The sequence below is a fragment of the Lissotriton helveticus genome, chromosome 7, assembly GCF_964261635.1.
Source record: "Lissotriton helveticus chromosome 7, aLisHel1.1, whole genome shotgun sequence".
Classification (NCBI taxonomy): Eukaryota; Metazoa; Chordata; class Amphibia; order Caudata; family Salamandridae; genus Lissotriton; species Lissotriton helveticus.
Genome location: NC_136068.1, coordinates 58,082,566 through 58,103,571, shown reverse-complemented (window position 1 = coordinate 58,103,571; position 21,006 = coordinate 58,082,566). Strand labels below are relative to the sequence as shown.

At 47.9% G+C, this 21,006-nt stretch overlaps 1 pseudogene across 2 annotated transcripts in view; it reads right to left on the bottom strand.

Annotated features, from left to right (window-relative positions):
• The window catches only part of LOC144768027 (epidermal differentiation-specific protein pseudogene), a 171,530-nt pseudogene extending 159,962 nt beyond the window's left edge, over nt 1-11,568 (bottom strand). For both annotated transcript variants that reach the window (XR_013598418.1, XR_013598419.1), the window contains exon 1: nt 11,247-11,568. The product of XR_013598418.1 is annotated as an epidermal differentiation-specific protein pseudogene, transcript variant X1 (transcript). The remainder of the gene's footprint in view (nt 1-11,246) is intronic.
• Between the last annotated feature and the right edge of the window lie 9,438 nt (nt 11,569-21,006).

Here is a 21,006-nt window from a genome sequence, read left to right as displayed (position 1 = left end):
TCATGCATGATCTTACCTCACCTGCCTTTAACACAATTTTGTGACATAGGAATGACTGGTAAATGTATGTGTGGTAAAGGCCACACTGGGGCCACCCGTCCTTATCCCTAAAACGAACCTGAGCCCTAAAAAACACCTGAGACCCAAAATCTAACCAATCCCCCACCCCCCAGTCCTCAAAACCTCCCCAGCCTTCCCATGCCCTAAAAACTACCCGACCCCCAGAGCACTAAAAACTACCTGACACCAACCTGAGCCCCAAAAACTCCCCCAACCCTACCCTGAGCCCTAAAAACCTCACCGACCACTCCAAAGACCCCTAAAAGTACCCAGACCCCCTGAGCAAATAAAACTACCCTGACTACACCTGAGCCTCCAAAACCACCCCAGCCCCCTTGAGGCCATAAAACCTACCCGAGCCCTAAAAACAACCCAACCATTAAAAACAACCCTGCCCTCCAGCCCAGTAAGTAACCCCAAGCCCCCAACCAAGCCCTGAAAACTACCCCCAACCACCAACAAGCATTTGCAATGCAATAGGTCTCGCATTAGGAAAGTTTGAGCTATTGGTCTTGTAAATTACAATTTTTTTATTTATGTGTTTGTTTTGAAAATAGCTAAATTAATAGCTTTGTCATTTACAATGCCAATAGTTATATCTTTCGGAAATGTGACACCTATAGCATTTGTAATGCAACATGTTTTGTATTTACGTGACTTAGATTTATTGATATTACAAATAACAATGGCTTTTAATTTTTTTAATAAATAATACTTAAATAAAAGTGATTGTAATTTATAATGGCAATAGCTTAAACATTTGTAAATAACTTTTGTGAAGAATATGTTCAGTGTATTTTATTGTGATGAAAATCCAAGATCAGAAGTGAAATATTAACATCTTTTTGTGACATTTGTAATAAAGCTTGAAACATTGAGCGAACATATTTGAACCAGTTGTAGTTGAATGGTTGCACAGATTGATGCTGTGATGGCGCGGAGTGATTCTGTAGCGTTCAGTGATGCTGTGGCGTTCAGTGATGCTCTGGTAGCGCATAGTGATGTTGTGGTGCCCCTGAGTGATGCTGTGGACGCCCTGAGTGATGCTGTGGACGCCCTGAGTGATGCTGGGGACGCCCTGAGTGATGCTGTGGAGGCCCTGAGTGAGGCTGTGGAGGCCCTGAGTGATGGAGGGTGGAGTTGGAGTTGGAGGGTGGAGTTGGAGTTGGGGTTGGAGAGTGGGGTTGTAGAGTGGGTTTGGAGTTGGAGGGTGGAGTGGGAGGGTGGAGTGGGAGGGTGGAGTTGGAGGGTGGAGTTGGAGGGTGGAGTTGGAGGGTGGGGTTGGAGGGTGGGGTTGGAGGGTGGGGTTGGAGGGTGGAGTTGGGGTTGGAGGGTGGAGTTGGGGTTGGAGGGTGGAGTTGGGGTTGGAGGGTGGAGTTGGGGTTGGAGGGTGGAGTTGGGGTTGGAGGGTGGAGTTGGAGGGTGGAGTTGGAAGGTGGAGTTGGAGTTGGAGGGTGGAGTTGGAGGGTGGAGTTGGAGGGTGGAGTTGGAGGGGGGAGTTGGAGGGGGGAGTTAGGAGTTGGAGTGGGAGGGTGGAGTTGGAGGGTGGAGTTGGAGTGTGGAGTTGGAGTGGGAGGGTGGAGTTGGAGGGTGGAGTTGGAGTTGGAGGGTGGAGTTGGAGGGTGGAGTTGGAGGGTGGAGTTGGAGGGTGGAGTTGGAGGGTGGAGTTGGAGGGTGGAGTTGGAGGGTGGAGTTGGAGTGGGGAGTTGGAGGGTGGAGTTGGAGGGTGGAGTTGGAGGGTGGAGTTAGAGTGGGAGGGTGGAGTTGGAGGGGGGAGTTGGAGGGGGAGTGTGGAGTTGGAGTGTGAGGGTGGAGTTGGAGTGGGAGGGTGGAGTTGGAGTGGGAGGGTGGAGTTGGAGGGTGGAGTTGGAGGGTGGAGTTGGAGTTGGAGGGTGGAGTTGGAGTGGGGAGTTGGGGGGGAGTTGGAGGGGGGAGTTGGAGGGTGGAGAGTGGAGTTGGAGGGGAGAGTTGGAGGGGAGAGTTGGAGGGTGGAGTTGGAGGGTGGAGTTGGAGCGGGGAGTTGGAGGGGGGAGTTGGAGGGGGGAGGGTGGAGTTGGAGTGGGAGGGTGGAGTTGGAGGGTGGAGTTGGAGGGTGGAGTTGGAGGGTGGGGTTGGAGGGTGGAGTTGGGGTTGGAGGGTGGAGTTGGGGGTGGAGTTGGGGTTGGAGGGTGGAGTTGGGTTTGGAGGGTGGAGTTGGGGTTGGAGGGTGGAGTTGGGGTTGGAGGGTGGAGTTGGAGGGTGGAGTTGGAGTGGGAGTGTGGAGTTTGAGGGGGGAGTTGGAGGGTGGAGTTGGAGGGGGGAGTTGGAGGGGGGAGGGTGGAGTTGGAGGGTGGAGTTGGAGGGTGGAGAAACAGACATCTTAAGATGCCTCGCTGCTTGAGCAAAGAGTGTTTGTTGGCGCACCTTCACCACTATACACAGGAGTTTGTGTCCTCCTGTTTTCATATTGCACTTGCTGCTAATGTATTGTGGTTTGTGAGTTTAATATTGCCCAACTCAATGGTAGCCTTTTTAATACTATCGGAAGGATGAAAGGTTAATTGCTCTTTCTGTTCACAAGTTGAAGTTCCAGCAGTGGCACCGGGCTTACTACTTTCGAGAAGGATCAAATATGCCCACATTGGTTTCCTGTTGTCAGTGTTGCTGCATAGTGGTATTAAAGTTAAACGTCCCCTGTAGTATTAATTGTGTGAATGCGTATTTATTAGTAGAATTGCTCTTTATACAATTTTATTCAACTCCATTTATTGATAATAACCATGGCATTGACAAATGTACTAGAAATGTATTATGTGAGTATATTTATTTATCACAGTGATGCATACTTAATTTAGTTTAGTATATTGTGCTGCGATACTCTATATTATCGTCTGCAATATTAGGGGAAGTATACAGTCAAGTATAATTCGGACATACAGACTGCACTATTTCAGTGAACTGTGCGTTTCGAAAACACTTCTGCTCATGAAATACTAATAGCAGCCAACTAAGTGATGTAGTTTTACCGTATGGTACAATATTATAAGGCGTTTAGGTTGAAAAAACAGCATATGGAAGTGGAGAAGGTCTCGAGCCGTTACGTACCTCCGAGGGGTCGCAGCTCGCGGCTCGGGGATCGGAGCAGCTGCAGGCCCTCCGACCAAGACCTGGACTTAGGAAAGTGCCGGAAAATGCTGCGAAATCTGCGGGTGACGATGCCAAAGCAGGCAGTGCCCGCATGCGGCTTCCTCCCCGTCATGCCAGCCACCTCGGCCTGGCCGGGCGAGCATTCTGGTGCTCCGGTACCCGGCGGAGAATCGGTACTGACAGAAGTGCTCCACAAGGCCAGTGCGTCGCCTCCATTGTGCCCAGCGTCAGGGGCAGTCGCAAGGTGGGTTCACTGGTCCAAATCCAGGGACGGGCCCACTGGGTGGAACTTTGAGTCACCTCTGCAGCATGGTATCCGGGCTCCGGTTGAGCTGGCTCCGGTGCCCCGGGCTCAGGGTACCCGCACTCCGCTCTCGATCTCACCGAGGCCCTCCCACCTGAGGCTGAGCCTTCCATTCAAAAGTAAAATTATAAAAATACATCCTGCGCGCCAGCGCGCGGTCCGCAGCACCCGCGAGACAAGGTGCTGCTGCTCCGCCTGAGTCCTGCCAGAGTCCTGCAGCCGCCTCGTGCAGCCTGCGCCCGAGCCTCGCTTTGCAGAGCAACGGGAAACTTTCTATTCCTGGGCCTTTTTGCACGATAAGATAAAAACCCAACTGCGGCAGAGGAGGTAATTTATTATTTTTTTTTTTTTTGGTTAAAGACTTTTATTGAGCAATAAAATAAGAATTACAGAGATGGGCCCACAACCACACGGGCTGGCCGCTAATAGCAACGCACAACATAAGAAGCAAACGATCACTTCCGTGGCCAGGCACAAAGCATATACCAATTATTGCTCAAAGCATAGGACAGGACATAACAATTTTCTGTATTAGTCATAAAAAAAAAAAACTCTAAACAAGGCGAATGCACATTAATCAAGTCAGCCCAGAAGGCGGAGGGGAAAGCCACTAATCAGGAAGACAAAAGCAAATCAATGGGACTCGGCAAGGCCGGGGGGGGGGACCAGCGGGGAGGGCAGAAAATCCTAAAACAACATGAAAAATTTTCGGGAACGTCAGCCTAGGGAGATAGGGTAACATCGGGAGTGTCAACCAAGGGAGGGGTACAAATATCTCCACGATATGCATTCCACTGACCCCAAATCTTCGTCCACGCCCTGGGTCTGCCCCTAGCCACATAGACGGTCTTCTCTCGGAACATGGACCAGTCCATGTTATCCTCCCACACCGAGACTTCGGGAGGTCTGGATGCGCCCCAGAGTTGCGCAATGTCCCGCTTCGCGACTATGTATCCCAAGGTCGCCCATCTGGTCTGGGCCACAGAATAGTCGGTGGGTTCCCACACGTTCAACAGGCATCGTCGGGCCTCAGGCCGCAGGGTAATACCAGTCACAACAGTCATCACCGCAAGCACATCAATCCAGTAGGCTGCTACCACCGGGCACTCCCAAAGAATATGCAGAAATGTAGCACTCATCCCACAACCACGCTTGCATAAGCCATCTGGGGAAAAACCCATCACAACCAGACGCGGACCAGTTACATACACCCGGTGGAGGATCTTAAGTTGAACCAAATGGAGACGGGCGGGGATGGCGACCTCTTTCGGAGAAGAGAGTGCCGACTGCCAATCCTCGTCATCCAAGTCCAATCCGTCACCGACCCAAACCTCCCTAAGTCGGACCAATAAGTCAGCGCGATTATTAATCAGTTTCTTGTAAATAAGGGAGATAGTGCTATCGGGCAGGTGTCCATCCAGTATACGATCCTCAAGGGGGGAGGACTCGGGCAGGGTCACATCAGGAGTCAGAACTGAGGCCAGGGCATGCCGGACCTGCAAATACCGAAAAAACTCTCTATCACTGAAGTCATATTCTGCCTTAAGGGCCTGGAAAGACTTCACTCTACCCTTCACACAGACATCACCCACTTTACATATCCCAATCATATCCCAGCGGTCAAAGCCCTTAGTAGACCAGAGACACCCCAAACGTTCAGAAGCATAAAGCGGAGTCGCCATTGTCAGTCGATTCTCCCATCCCAAACTCACATTCGCGGCGCGCCACACATGGACTGCGATCCTGGACGGGCCCGCAAGATGGCGCCCGGCCGATCTGGAATAAAGCGCTCTATTAAAATCCCCTCCCGGCAGCTGGAGTCTATCCATCTCAAAGGCCGGATCTCGACCCGGGGAATACATTGCGTGGTTAATGTCAGACAGCTGGGCAGCCCAATAATATCTCTTGATATCGGGGAGCGCCATGCCCCCGTCATACCAAGGGATGGTAAGTTTCGCAAGGGCGATACGTGGACGCCCGTCCCAGATCAGTTGCCTTTGAAGACTCTCGATCTCCCGGAAATAGGTAGCGGGAATGTCGTCATAAGAATTTTGAAGCGCGTATAGGAATCGCGGCAAAGACATCATTTTAAAAAGGGCCGCCCTGCCCAGAGGAGACAGGGGTAGCTTACGCCAACAGGCCACATCCAGTCGCAGTCTAAGAAGCGGGGGGAGGGGGTTACGCTCGAACCGGAGTGAGGAGTCCAGCGTAATAAAGATCCCCAAATACTTGAAGCCAGATTGGACAACCTGGATAGGAAACCTGTCCGGTAATGGGGGCAAAACACCCGAGAGAACATACACACAGGACTTAGCCCAATTAATAACCAGACCCGAGTTAGCACCAAACGAAGTAAGAACGTCAAATAAGACATTCAAAGATTTACGCGGGGAAGTAAGATACAGAAGAATGTCATCCGCATAAAGCGAGACGCGGTCTTCAAAATCCGGTGACCAACGGATCCCTTTGAGTGAAGGTTCCCATCGAAGCCACGCAGCCAACGGTTCCAGAGCAAACGCGAAAAGCAACGGAGACAGGGGGCACCCCTGACGGGTCCCCCTACCAAGACAGAAGGGGACAGAAACCCGACCGTTTACCACTACCTGTGCCAAGGGTTCCAGAGGAGGTAATTAAATCCGACGTTTGATTCTCGAGAGGACTGACTCAGACTTTCATACTTCCGAGACTGGTATGTGTATATAAGGTTAAGCCGGGTGCGGACAATACAAACGTTTGGTGCTTTTATTCTCTTTATTGCAACATCTGCCCCCGAGGGGTCCGAGCCGTAGGTCCCCCCGGCACCAGCTGTAAGGGACAGAGGCAATTGTTAGTTTAGGCTGGCAGCTGAAACCTGCTCTGCCTTTTCAATCTCTACAAACGGCCGGGAGGGGAGGGGGAACCCCGTCAAGGTCAACAGAGGAAACCTGTTTTGTATTCCTTGCTTATGATGTAATCCACCTAACAGTGTGGTAAGTGCAGAGATTTCGGAGGTGCCCGTGTTTGCGTATCCATGGGAAATAATGCATTCTTTGCGTTCCGTTCTGCACCCAAAAAAAATGTCTTTATGAAATAATCACCCGCTTGGAATGGTTTAAGTATTTGCAGACCCGTCGCTCAGAGATTCATTGGCGCTGATGTCTTTTTGAAACAAGCATTAGGTTGTAACCCCTGTTTTTTTTTGTGGCGCGACTGAGGAATGGGCCGCGTTGAACTACAAACGTTACGTTGGTCACGTCATTTTGTAGTTCAAAGCGGCCCGCCTCTCATCGGCCGCAAATAAAAAAAAAGCCTTCAAGCGCAAGGGCTAAAAATATTTAATAAGTAAAGTGCCCAAAATTAATTCAAAGCTAGTGCACCACCTCTCCTTCAGGAAGACGATCTCTGGGCGCGAAACCGCGGTGGGAGCGCATGAGACGCCGTCGCCCGCCGTGAGCGTGCACATCGGCTGTCTCGGGCTCTCGGCGCAAGCTGTGGATGTGGATCGCGGAGAAGACACGCCGATCTCCAACCCTGAATGAGAGCCTGCTGCCGCCGAGAGTGACCCGCTGGAGGGAGAAATCAGAGCCTGCTGCCGCCGAGAGTGACCCGTTGGAGGGAGAGGGACATGGAAAAAGAGCCCGGTGAGTGAGGGGGGAGTGGGGGTAGAAGGAGGGGATGTGTGTGCATGTGTGTGGGCGGCGGGGGGTGGGGGGGGTGTTCTCTATGTATGTATGCATGCGTGTAGAAGGAGGGGATGTGTGTGCCTGATGTATGTATATATGTGTGTGCCTGTTGTATTGGAAATTGCCGTGCCGTGTGTGTTCCATAAAAAACAGGTGTAAACAAAACTGATTTCACACTAGTCAAAACGAAACTTAACAGCCACTAGCAAAAGCGCGTCCACAACAAGGGAATGAGGCAGGAGAGGGGCACGGCGCCGTGCGCGCTCACGAGGTAAAAACTGAGCAGATCTGCGCTCGTGCACCCTCTCCTGTCCACATTCCCAAAAACGGGTGACATTACTTGTCGAAGCACTGCAATCAATGCTTATGCATTGAATGCAGGTCGTGCTTCGACCTAAAAACTATCCCCCCCAAAAACAGCCCCAGCCCCACTTACGTCTCCACGTCCTCTACCAACCCTTCATCTGCCGGTGCCCACCGATCTCAGCATTTTGACCGCTCAGTGCCTTACCACACATATGCCTTGTTAAGGCATATGTTTGGTTAAGACAACCGTGGTTCCGATTGCGGGGAAATGGCACTTGTGGCTCAGTCCGCATTGTTAAGGCCATTTCCCTTGCTGGATCAGTCTGATAGGAATAAGAAAAACAAAAAAATTGCATGAACCGTGTAGTAGAGCTGGACCTTTGGAATACACACATTCTTTTTCCAAATGAGATCTAAATATGGGCAGAAACCAGCAGTCATTGATCCATAATTTTCCACACCATAATTTGTGGTTTCACATCAGTGGGTTTGAGAAACTCTTCTGTCCTCCATGATTGAGGTCGTTGATGGCCAACTCCCCTTCAACAGGATTGAGAACAGGAACCCAGATTTTCATTACCTTGCCCGGAGCAGAGGTGTATTGCACCTGCTTTAAAGGAGATGAATGATTGCAAAGAAGTGGTACTTGAGGTGTCATTACAGGATAAAGACAACTCCGAGAATGGAACAGGGCTGCACTCTATAGCCCTGAGAAGGATGTGCGGCTCTATCAGTGTGGTGAGGCCTTGAGTGTCTGGTGCCCATTCATTATACCAAAAATGTAGGATTGCCTCAGACAGCTGAGTGCTCATGAGTGGCACAAGTGCATCCTGTGGCATTCTTGTAGCATCTCTGACATCTCAGAGTTAAGAATGTCCTAAATGTAATAACAGGTTACAATATAAAGAACAGGAGACCTCAAGAGCCCTGGCGCTCAGAATAGAAGAGTCACAACAAATATCAGTGGCTTCGACCTTCATTGTTAACCATATGACAATCTAAGGTGGGTTCTTCACTTTGTTTGAGTTTCAGCTTTCCCTGTGGACCCGATCTAGATCCTGCCAGAAAAGGTTTAACGAACCCTACTTATATCTAGTGGAGCGTATACTCCGCCTTCTCAGGCACCCACGTTACCTCTCCACATTTTATACAGTGCGACAACTTAATGGGCCATTAGGTGGTGGAGTGAGCTAAAGAATGGTGATGAATTAAATCCAGACCAGTTGACTGGGGGGGAGTGTTTGATTTGCTCAAACGCTCAGTCATCATACCCTTTGGTATCGCTTTGTTCACCCTAAGTTGGCAGGGTATGCCCAGACGTGGGTCCCTAGCTCACTCTACCACTGGATTCAAGATAGCCTGGCTGATGAGGATTATGAATCCGAAACCCGTCCCAGGATGCTTGTTTCCGGTCCAGGGAAGGCATGGCTTGGCAGTTCGGGCTGGACGGTTCCCATGAGGCACAGGGTCAGACTGACTTGCATATGGCCATGTCTGAACTGGGGTGGTGGAGTGAGCTAAAGAATAGTGATGGATTAAACCCAGATCAAATGACTGGGGGTAAGTGTTTGATTTGCTTAAACGCTCCGTCCATCATCTCCTTTGGTATCGCTTTGTTCCCCCTAAGTTGGCAGGGTATGCCCAGACATGGGTCTCTTGCTCACTCTACCACTGGATTCAAGATAGCCTGGCTGATGAGGATTACGAATCCGAAACCGGTCCCAGGATGCTTGTTTGCAATCCAGGGAAGACATGGCTTGGCAGTTTGGGCTGGACTGTTCCCATGAAGCACAGGGTCAGACTGATTTGCATATGGCCATGTCTGAACTGGGTGGTGGAGTGAGTTAAAGAATGGTGATGGATTAAACCCAGATCAGTTGACTGGGGGTGAGTGTTTGATTTGCTCAAACGCTCCGTCATCATCCCCTTTGGTATCGCTTTGTTCGCCCTAAGTTGGCAGGGTATGCCCAGACGTGGGTCCCTTGCTCACTCTACCACTGGATTCAAGATAGCCTGGCTGATGAGGATTATGAATCCGAAACTGGTCCCAGGATGCTTGTTTCCGGTCCAAGGAAGACATGGCTTGGCAGTTCGGGTTGGATTGTTCCAATGATGCACAGGGTGAGACTGATTTGCATATGGCCATGTCTGAACTGGGTTGGTGTATTGAGCTAAAGAATAGTGATGGATTAAACCCAGATCAGTTGACTGGGGGTAAGTGTTTGATTTGCTCAAACGCTCCGTCCATCATCCCCTTTGGTATCGCTTTGTTCGCCATTAGGATAACACATGATCTAAAGTGGGTGCTGCCTCCATCATAGCCAGCAATGGAAGGTTCGACCTGTAGAAACTGAAATAGATCCAGTAAAGTAGAATGTAGTGAACCAAACTGCATGGAGAGCTGTTGTTAGAACTCATAATGCCGTCTGACCTTTTGCGTACATTATTCTTCTACGTCATGGCAATAAAACACAAGTTGGAAAATTAATTATTAACTCTTTTAAATGCTTTATTGAGTTATAAGCACAAAACCTCACACCATTCCTGTGAATACGTTTGGACTGCTTGACTTGGCTACCCTTGTGGTAAAAGGCTAATAATTGTATATTTGGCTATCAGTTTTAGGCTCAATAGTAAGGCAAATTCCCAAGACACAAAAGGAAAAAATATTTTTATTACAAAAAGGGCTTAATAAGTTCTGATGGCTCCTGCAAACTTTCTCACCAAGTCACATGCATAGATAGCAACATTTGAAAACCACAGAATAAATAGAACACGAGAGAATGAGAGAAGTGTTTACTTCTCATTCTCAGATTTTTTTTTTTGACTAAGCAAATAATAGTTAAGAGAGTTGATCAGAAAATGTTTTATTTTTTGCAGGTGGCTGATCACGGGAACGATCCATGAACATCCCTTCACATGAAACAAAATAAAGAATCCCTTCCAGTTTAAGAGTAAATGGTCTAAAGACCCTTACGTCATTGAGATTTATGTGTCAATGTTCTCTATCTGAACCACATCTTTTAAAAGTCCGAGAATGCAAGAAGTTGTGGACCTTCAATCCAGCATTAGTTGAGGGTGTTATTCATGGCTGAGGTACTTCACAGATGGGTCATTGACGTTTAAGGAACAATATGTCAAATGCTCCTTGCAATCCTCAACAGGGTTTGGGCATCACAGAGAGCATTTTCATACATATACGTGGAATGTGTATGAGTGTGCGGAGCATGTGCACTGACAGCTTGGACCCAGGATCCCGTGGGAAGGGATTTGGGTCAGGCCCTTGGTGCCAGCTAAGGTGCAGCAGAGGACACGGAGTCTGTGGGGCAGCTGCATACCCTTTTGTGTCTTCATTTTTTTACAGTTTTTAGGTCTTGCCTATGCAGCGGGCATGCGCTGCAAAGGCAAAAAGATCTTTTGTGATCACTTTGGCTTTTCAGCCAAGCACATGCACGCGTTCCATTGCCTTCAATGGCAACGCATGCATGTCAGGAGATTCACTTTCGGGAGCGAGCACCAGCAATTATCTCTCCCACAAATGAATCTCGCAGCCCCCCGCATGCCCCCTGCTGCCGCGCACGCCTCCCCCTGCTCCCCGGCAGCCTGCTGCGCTTGCTGAGGCCCAATTTAAAGTGCACATGATCACTGACACTAATGGCATTGTCTTTAGGGCAGAATGTGTTTATATTATTCCTTAAAAAATATCACCTCTGATACTCTCTCAATGCCGTGATTATAATCTGATATTCTAAAGGTGAAATGCTTTCTCATGCAATAAAAAAAATTACCTGTTTGAATTTTGAAGAGAGTCATCATATTGTTACATGATGTAAAAGATGTCAGCTCGGCTCGTTCACAGGCTCTGACTTAGGCAGACGCTCGGCTGTGCCTGGTAGTTTATTGGCTCGCTCATCGCTAATTTTAGGAGCATCAAAGAGAAAAGATTCCTGCTGAAAAATACCATCAATGAGCACGCGCGGAGCGCCACCAACGCTCCACCGCCGCACACCCTTCAGGGCCACGCCACCAACGCTCCACCGACGCACACCCTTCAGGGCCACGCCGCAAACGCTCCACCGACGCACAGCCTTCTGGGGCACGCACGCACGAGTGCTCGCTCCCCTGTGCGTCCTTCCGGATCACCTCAGGGAGAGGCCATTCCAATGGATCCTGAAGGTGTTTCTCGGGCGCTGTAATTTGTTTCATAACGTTTCCTTTCCAATTGAGATACAAAGAAAGCCTAATTGAATTATTTGAAGTATTTTAAAATATTTAGCAAGAGAACTGGCGTGTCGGCCTCGGTTTATCAGGCAGAGAGGGATTTGAGTCGCCGTGGTGCACCGCTTAACCACGTGTGGTATTTCCCAACAGGATTTCTTTTTACTTTAAGGACTGTCGTTGGATGAAGTGTTGCGCTGAGGTAAAGTAGAAGCAGTTTTTGTACTGTCACGGTAAACTACCAGATTATTGGAGGTGTGAGTCCAATTCTGTGTCTCTTAACGTGTCAAGATAATATTCTGTAACATGCGTGACACTTTTAGTGTTGTATTTTTAGGTAACCGCGCTTTGGATGCCGTTATTTTCAGGGCACAAGTCCCAAAACAAGCATTTGCACTGCAACAGGTCTCGTTATGTGAGTTTCAGCTATTGGCATGATGCATCGCAAATAAAAGTGCCTTTTATTTATGTTTTGGTTTTTGAAACATAAATAAAATGCATAATCATTTACAATGCTAATAGCTTAAACTCTTGAAAATGCGAGACCTATTGCAAATGTTTATTTTAGACATGGGAACAATGTGTAGCTATGGAGAAAACATGCAACATTAGTTGGTGCACCATTGGTATGGGGGTTGAAGGATCTGGGGGTGGAAGGATCCGGGGAGATGGGGGGTGTGACAAGGGAATGGTACATAACATCAATAGCAGATTCAGTATAGTTAAACAATCCACCTGGCGCTGGCATTGAACAGTGCGCAGCGAGCCATTCCCCTGGCAGCGCCAGGGGTAAAGCCCATGGGTCACACAATGGGGAAGGGGAGGGATGAGGATCTAAGCGAGCCTTCGCATAGGGGAGGAAGCAGAAGGATGGGGGAGGGAGCAGTCATCCAGGTTAAGGGGTGGGGAAGAATGATAATTTTGGTCCGTAATGATGAGTATGTGAAGAAGAAGGGGGTACACTGTTGGTGCAGAGGGGTCCTATGGGTCGGTCGGGGAAGAGCCATAAGCTACCAGCATGGCGGGATGGGGGAGGTTCCTAGGTGGGTTTCTGTGAAGGGCATGCATGGATGGAGTGGCTGCGCATCCTGAGGAAGGGGTTCCGCATGCCTATGTGTCCGGTGGGGAGGGGTGGGGGAAATGGGTGATGGGGGAGGCAAAGGGCAGAACAAGTAAGAGAGAGGGCTATGGGCCGGAGGGAGGCATCATAAGATGGAGTGGGGGAAGGGTATTGCTAGGGAGGGGGGAAGTGGGGGTTGAGGAGGGGTTGAAGAGAAAGGGGGAGAGGAGGGACTGGGTGGGAAGGCAAAGGGAGGAACGGGAGGGGGCAAAGAGGGGTTGGGGAAAGAGGGGGTAGGGAGGGACGCTGCTCACAGGAGGGCCTTTGAACATTTCTTGACATGATAAAATATCATGAATCCCTTCCAGTTCAATAGTAAATGACCCTCGCATCATTGAAATGTATGTTTTAGATGTAGACACATCTTTCAAAAGTCCCAGAATGCAAGGAGTTGTGGACCTAAAAGCCAGCACTGCCGGATGGAGTCATACATGGCTGAGCTACTTGCCAGCTGAGCCATTGACATTACAGGGACAATATGCCTATTGCTCTTCACAATTCTCAACAGGGTTTGGGCAGCACAGAGAGATACCTGTACATCTCTATCTTTAGCCAACCAAAAAATTACAATATTGAAAGAACATGCTCTGAAAAAAATCATTCAAATTCTTCAGAGTTTAAGAAAGTAAGAATTTCAAAAACATCTGCATTAGTTACCATGAGTCATTAATACAGGTTGACATAATTATGACAGCATATTTTAATATGAAATATTCTTTTCTAAGTGATACACTAAATCCCTGAATTGTCTTTAAAACTCGTCTTTGGATTAGAAAAAATTCACCTAGTAGGTGCAATTGCAATGTTGTATTATTTGATAGCAAATAAAGTGGCCTGTGCTCTGTTACATGAAACTGACACAATATTTTCCTTTCACCCAGAAAGATAGTGCAATCTAATAATAAATGAGTTAAAGAATATTTAATTTTCAGACCACAAAAACATTGGGCATTATTGTAAAAGAGCCTCTTATTAAAGCCAGAGATTCTCCACTTAGAATCAATGCCGATCCAATTTTGAAGAATACCCTGCCTCAGTCATTTAGCTGGGGCCTGGGACACTTAAAGAAAAGGCACACCTGCTCCAAGATCTCCTAGAAATTGGACAACAGAGCTTTTTCAGGCAAGATATAGTTTGTCCACTGCTGTTGAGCGTGTCTTTACTCCCTCATGATTTGTTCCCTTTAGCAGATTCCTCATAGAATTATCTGCCTCAAATATATTGAATCACAGATCTATTTGTTTAACTAAAGTTACAGCCTTGATTAAGACCACAGACAAATCTTAACACATGTGATCTGGCGAGCAAAGTCCATGAGTTAAGCGCTAACTCAAGCCTTATGCCTTTAGTATGAGTTTGCAGTACAAAAGGAAGGGGTCCCAGACAGAAAACAGATAATTCAAAATATGACTTAATGGAAAAAAGACAATTGTTTCAAGAAGCAAAGTTATTAGATGCAAAAAAGTTTAATTCAGATTTGCACATGTTACCTTTCATTGGTTAGAAAACGTAACAATTTTTTCTCTAAGCAGCAAGATTTTTTATGTGCCCACATACACAACGGGGAAGGGGTGAAGTGAGGGAAAGTGTCAAGGATAGGGTAGAATAAAGGGATAACCTAAATCATTCAGTGACAGATATTATTCACAATTCAAAAATTAAATACATGTGGTTCCTTTAGCCAAAGGCCACAACACAAGGCTCATAAAGCAGCGTGTATTGTATCCTTCCGCGGTAACTTGAACAGGTCTCTGAATCTTAGAGAGTGCACAAAGTTTTGGTGGACGGCGTTTTGATCAACAAGGGAATGTTTCCCGTATTATTCCTGTACAAGAGATAGAATGCGCAGAAATCGATGTTAATTTGGCAGACACTTATACGCAGATGTCCGTTGGTACGAACACACAGCTTACTATGATGCAGATGGAAATTGGATCTTGTTGGATACTTTCTCGTTATTACAAATAAGTCATAATTCCATAACGTGGTCCGAGAGACACCACCCCCTGGAGACTCTGGTCCTCTCGCCCTCCGCAATAGGAGGTCGCCCACCCACAACTGTTTTGTCCTGAAGAAGACCCGTTCTGTAAGGGCTACTTTCCTACACGTATTTTGGGTCGAAACGTAGACCATTCAACAATTACCAACTCCTACCCCAAGCAAGACTTTAGCGGCTGAAGTGGAGTCTGGTTGTCTGCATTAGTTGTTTCAGGACTCTTTATGAGCCTTGTGTTGTGGCCTTTGGCTAAAGAAACCACATGTATTTAATTTTTGAATTGTGAATAATATCTGTCACTGAATGATTTAGGTTATCCCTTTATCCTACCCTATCCTTGACACTTTCCCTCACTTCACCCCTTCCCCGTTGTGTATGTGGGCACATAAAAAATCTTGCTACTTAGAGAAAAAATTGTTATGTTTTCTAACCAATGAAAGGTAACATGTGCAAATCTGAATTAAACTTTTTTGCATCTAATAACTTTGCTTCTTGAAACAATTGTCTTTTTTCAATTAAGTCATATTTTGAATTATCTGTTTTCTGTCTGGGACCCCTTCCTTTTGTACTGCATAGTTACCCAGGTCCTTTTGACTTTAGTGGGTTTAACCCTGTTCTTTTATAACGTATTTAGTATGAGTTTGGCATTCAGTTGGACTGCCAAACCCACGTTGACCGATGGTCCAACGGCCCTATTAGAAGTTGGGCGTTCGGTCTGCCAAGAGACAGCTGCTGCTTTCAGCGATCCGTGATCCCTAGTCATCTTGCAGCGGTCTGAGGCCCCTAATATGCTGGTGGTGCCGCTGTGGCACCGCCAAGCATATTAGGAGTTTCCACACCACACAAGTTTTCATGGCTGTAAGCCTGCAATGAAGAGTGTGGGGTTGAAAACAAAGATGGTCCTACAGGGCACCCTGTTGCCTCTGCACCATGGGTTGCCTGCAGAGGGGGACATGGTGTTCCCTCCTGTATGCATGCACCCCCAGTTCCTGCAGGGCACTGACTTGACAGCCTATGCCGTTCAGGAACTACTTTTGACACTTCCATTGCAGTGCCTTTTTCATAGGCACCACAGTGGGACCGCCAAGAACATCCCACCAGTGATAAACAAGAGTTGTAATCTGGTGAGCGCTTCTTTATGGCTTTGGCAATCTTGGAGTGGGGCGGAAGCGTGGCGTCCCCACTCCAAGACCACCAGAGTAATAATAGGGCCCTTAGTGCCTGCAGCATTAAATTTATTGGGAGTCCCTGACATGTCTTTAAACAAAAACTCTCCTGAGATTTCCAGTTGATACACTGGTCCAATTCTGCAAGTTCAGCTCTGTAAATTGTCTGAGGTGATTAGTTTTCCTGCTACAGCATTTACAAAGGGATCACCAGATAGTACCCCACACCTCCGGTCAAATCTTTTCAGCGCATTTACTGCCCTTAACAGAACAGTGTTAACATTCACCATATGTCTATCCCATTTTAAATATCAGTAAAATACAATTTCTATGTATTTATACTGCTCTAAAGATGCTCTATTTAAAAAACGAATACTATAATTTCTTCAGCCTAACCTATTTGAAAAAATCATAGTCTTATCTTTATTAATGTTTTTAAAGAATATTCCATCTTGCCAATTTCTCCCACAAATTATCACAAAATAACCGGTCAAACGCCACACTGAAGTCAACAATACAGCAGCCTATTTTGCCCACTATAATTGCTGCCCTCTTTGTGGAGCCCTAAAGTACAAAACGTGGACAATCATGGAGTACTGAAGCTGAAAAACAAACTGTTCATTTTGAATTATCACACACCCACATGTCCCAGCCTTAAGAGGCATGAGTAGAGTTTGGGCATAAATCCTGGATAACACATCTGACATGCAAATTTGCCAACATTGTGGAAATCATGGAAGCCTGTCTGGTGAATGAGCTTAATAAATGCCCCTAGCCAGGAATCTGGGATTATCCTAATATGGGAAACCCATTTTAAAAAAAGAGGCTTAGGGCACTGGACCATGGCAGTGGATTTGATTTATAAAGGACTGCAGACTCGCCAGTGATGGTTTCAGATTTGAGATTATCTTTGATCTTATACCAGACTCCTGAACTTGTGTTTAAATGGTGTGTTTTGTTTGGACGGTACCATAATCACTTTTATCTTTATCATCATTTTATATAGCTCAGATACAAATGTAGTCCATTGAAATTCTACCACCAAATTAAAAGGCGATACTGAAAGCTGTTTATTTACCAGACACTGTAGAGTCTATAATTATTCCTGGGAAAGTTAACTTGGATTTCTTTCTAATTTGCCTCCATTTTTTAACAAAGACTGCTTCAGACGCCCTTTTTATAAATCTAAATTCTTGCTTTGATTTTCCCCTTCATTAGTCTATTTACTTCTCTTTGTAGTACCTTCCATTCATCTTCAAACCCCCCAATGTTTCGGTCTTCCTATAAATTTTGCAGAAAAATGATCATTTTTTCAGAAGACCCTGAACTTCATTTATCCCCCAAATGTATCATAACTTTTACCACGGATGGGAGCTCCTCAAAATTTTTCTCTGACAGTTCAAGCAATTCATCCTATGTAATTGAGAAACTTATTCTATGATTATAGATTAGTGGAAGGTCAAATGGGGATGTTGCCAGGTGCCACAAGATGGCGGATGAGCTTTAGACCTACTCCGCCGGGAGAGTCACAAACGGGTGATGCCCGCCTACATCCATGCATTTAGGGATCCAATTGTAGTGGCTCTGGGATGTGGCTTGGTGGCAGCACCGATTGAACAGTGTGTCCACGCATCCCGTGCCCGGTACCTTCGACTGCTGACTGTGAGCCTAACTCAGCCCACAGGATCTGCAAAGTGACCTGTTACTGAAGCAGAGTGTCCCCACACTGTTACCTGCCCAGCCAAATAGCTTGGATATTGGTGGCCGGGGGACCTCAACACCTAGGAGAGTACATTGTTACCCACCTTGCCAAATAAATTGGATATTGACTGCTGGGGTGACCCCAACACCTAGGAGAGCAGTGAAGGAGGTATGTATGTATGTTTCTTGTAAAGCGCACTGCTGCCCTGAGGCGTCGTGGCGCTGTAGACCGCTGGGGAACCCGTCCTGGCTATCCCTGTGAGATGGTCCCTACTGGGTATCTCCAAGGTGAAACCAGGCATCCCCGGCGAATGTGGGGGGCCGTTGTAGAGATGAGGCAAGCTAATGCCCAGAGTTGTCGAGTGTGATCCCTGGTTAGAGTAGGCACCGAGGCGAGAATTATCGAGTCCGCTGACACTGGTCCACGACCCTGCGGCGTCGGGAATTGAACCCTGGTCCCCGGCCGTTCTCTGCTTCCGGGTCTGCCGCCTCTAACCAGTGAGCCACACCACTCCACTTGGCTCCCACATGGCTGCTACAAAACTGCCCTGCAGTGTGAACCCGGACCGGAGGGCAAAATCCTTGGCAGCCTTTTGGACTGGCAGCAAGTCTTCATGGCTGGTGCAATGGGTGACAGTAGGGGTCGGTGGTCTGAGCCGTGATTCCCTCTGGGTCCCTCTCCCCTCGGCTTGTTATTTCTCTCTACTGCATTGGGCTCCTGTCCTGTAGTTGGGAATTTGGACCAGGATGGGCGAGGGGCTCCTGCTGACGCAGGCCTAGATTGTGGTAGGCTCCCGGCTTCCCCCCTTCTGCTTCCCTCTTCTCCTGCCTCTGAAATTGGACCAGGATTGCCACTGAGGCCCCTGATTGCGAGAAGAGGTACTTTGGTGATTCTGATGTGGTCATACTGGAAGGGCCTTAAGCTGGTGAATCGATCACCTAGTTTGAGACTCCCTGAGCGGTGGCTGGAGCCTCAACAAGGTCGCATTGCAGGACGACTTTGTTTGACTTCCTCGGACCCCCTGTTGCCTGATTCTCAGAGGAGGCAGAGGGAGGCCTCCTCCCCTCTTCTCTTATCCATTGCTGAAGGAGAAGTGACTTGGGAGCCATACTGAAGCCTAGAGGGCACATGTAAGGGGCTTGGCCCAGGATAACCTGATGTGCTGATACCCTGGTATACTGCTGGCCAAGAAGTGACCTTGAATGAAGTGGTGCACGGTGGTGACACATCAATAGAGTTGAATTCACACATCTTTTACTACATTGGGGGGCTGGCCTGGCTTGCTTCCTGACCAGAAAAGACCAGGGAGCTTGCGGGTTGGACAGTCCCCTCCACACTTTTGTGCTGTTCACCTAGCCAGGAGCTGAGCAAATAAGGAGGCCTTGGGGCTGCTTGTGCCCCCCTTACACAGGACAAAGGGGCATGGTGGGTCCTGCAAAAAAAGGCACAGATTCCACATGCCCGGTGTGGCCTGCCCTATATGTGAGGGCATTCTGGCGTAGAATGATATGCGGCTCCAGTTGTGCCTATTGAGGCTGTGTGGTGTGAGACTGGAAGTAGGAGTCCCACCAAAGTTTTGGCACCCTATCTAGTGGGACTGCGTGTACCACCTCATCTGGCTGGTCTGCACTGGCCCTCTACTGACCCCACTGCACTCCTCTGATCTTTGGAACTGGGTGTGACTGGTCATTGGTGGACTTGTCAACATGGGTCGCAGAGGAGGCACAGGACCTCTGCAGCAGTAGGAGTGGCACAATGTCGAGATGAGCAGCTCTGTTTGCACCCGGACCCCTTTTCCACCCTCGTCTGAGCCAAGAACGGACCTTAAACTGGATAAGATAGGCTAAAGTGGATACCCGTCAAGATTTGCATATATGGGTGGATGTGGCCGTGATTTAACTCGGGCTAGTACGTGAATACCAGAGTAAACTAGCAGACTGTGTCACGCATACGGAACAGGAGAGCACAGAACTGGGTCTGACAATGAAAGAGCTGATGGGCCAAGTATGCTCCCTAACCACAATGGTGCAGGAATTGGAGGTCAGGGCAGAGGACTCAGGGGACCCTTCCGTCACAACAATTTCTGCATTGTGGGCATCCCAGAGGGAGCAAAGGGTTCCTATCCTGTGTAGCTCTTTGAGGCCTAGATCTCACAGAAGGTGGCACCTGGCCGGCTGTCCTCTCACTTCCTAATTGAGCATGCCAACCGGGTCCTAACAATGCAGCAGATCCAATTTCCTGGGGGTTAAATGAAAGCTTTGACAGATTGGCCTCCGCTACTTGCTGCTTTTCCCAACCAAGCTGAAAGTTATTATTGGGCTCAAGAATTATTTTTCTATGAACCGGGGATGCTTGTGACTGGGTGAAGCAGCTTCACTATAAAACCTCCACACTGTCTTAGCCGATGCCTTGATAGAAAGCGTCTCGCTCCCCACAATGCAGCAATTAAAGGGCCCATGGGCCCGGGGGAGCAGAGGCTCCTGGGTCCCCTACCGTGGAGCAGGCAAAGGAGGAATTGGCAGAGGCTCTGACAGCAGCAGTAAATCTATGGGCGATCGCTGTGGATTGCAGTAAATCTATGGGTGGATCGCCGAGGTTTGCAGGGGATTCTGGGTATTGGAATGTTGGAAGATCCACACAAGCCACACCTCCCTGGACTTCCCTTGGTCTCTACTTTTCAGAAATATCTGGGTTTTTGTACGTTTCACTAGATGCCCGCCAACCCCGGGAGCAAATAAATGTAAGTGTCTCCCTTGCAAAACCAAGTCTTATTGTGATCAATAATTTTGAAGTCTCTACACTATGTTTTGGAGCGTTTCTTGTCACGGGCAATAGGCCTACCCACAGAAGTGAGGTACCATCTTTATTGGGAGACATAGGGGACTACTGGGTGGGTTGAAGTTTGTGGCTCCCCACAGATGCAAACATTTCCATCACAGAAAATTGAGGAAACTGTGTTTTTTTTAACAAAGTTTGAAATTTGCAAGGGATTCTGGATAACAGAACCTGGTGAGAGCCTCACAAGTTTCCCCATCCTGGATTACCCTGTGTGTCTAGTTTTTTTAAAAAGTACATATTTGCTAGGCTTACCTAGGTGTCGGCTGAGTGAGGGTCCAAAATCCAAAGCTAGGCACATTGTGAAAAAATAGTCAATTTTCACTTGAAAAATGTGATGTGCCCCAGTTACATTTTGGGCTGTTTCCTGTTGTGAGCATTAGGCTTACCCACACAAGCGAGGTACCATTTGTATCAGGAGACTTGGGGAAACACTGGATGGGTGGAAGTTTGTGGCTCTCAACAGATTCCAGAACTTTCCATCAGAGAAATGTGAGGAAAAGGTGTTTTT